This window comes from Orycteropus afer, unplaced genomic scaffold (genome assembly GCF_000298275.1).
Source record: "Orycteropus afer afer isolate SDZICR_OR568_19922 unplaced genomic scaffold, OryAfe1.0 scaffold00163, whole genome shotgun sequence".
Classification (NCBI taxonomy): domain Eukaryota; kingdom Metazoa; phylum Chordata; class Mammalia; order Tubulidentata; family Orycteropodidae; genus Orycteropus; species Orycteropus afer.
The window spans coordinates 1470042-1470586 of record NW_006921750.1 but is presented as its reverse complement, the minus strand read 5'-3'; positions in this window follow the sequence as shown (position 1 = coordinate 1470586).

Here is a 545-nt window from a genome sequence, read left to right as displayed (position 1 = left end):
GGGCAGTGTTTCGTTCTGCTGTGCATGGGGTCGCTATGAGTCGGAAACGACTCGACGGCACTTAACAACAACAACAACAACATATGAAAAAGCATGTTGCTAAGCACTTTACACACATTCAATCCCACAACAGTCATACAAGATATGCTATTAACCATTTTACAAATAAAGAAATTAAGGTTAAAAATAAAAAGCATTCCTAGTTTCATGCTAATATAACAAAACTAGAGAATTCAAATTCAAGACTTACTAATCTGAACACTAGTTTCCCAGACCAAGTGTTAATGCAAAGAACAGAAAAGTCATTGTATAAAATGATGGACATAAGAAATAAATACTCAAAAATGTACTATATCAGTTAGGATTAAGTTCAGTCACAACTAACTACCAATGACATAAAGTGATTGTAGCTTAAACAAGACAGATGCTTGTTTTTGTCATTTCAAAGTCTGCAGGTAAACAGGCCAGGGCTTAGTTAGTGTCTGTAGCATCATGTAGAAACCAAATTACTTGCAGCTTTCCTCCACACTCTTCTTAGGGGAAGT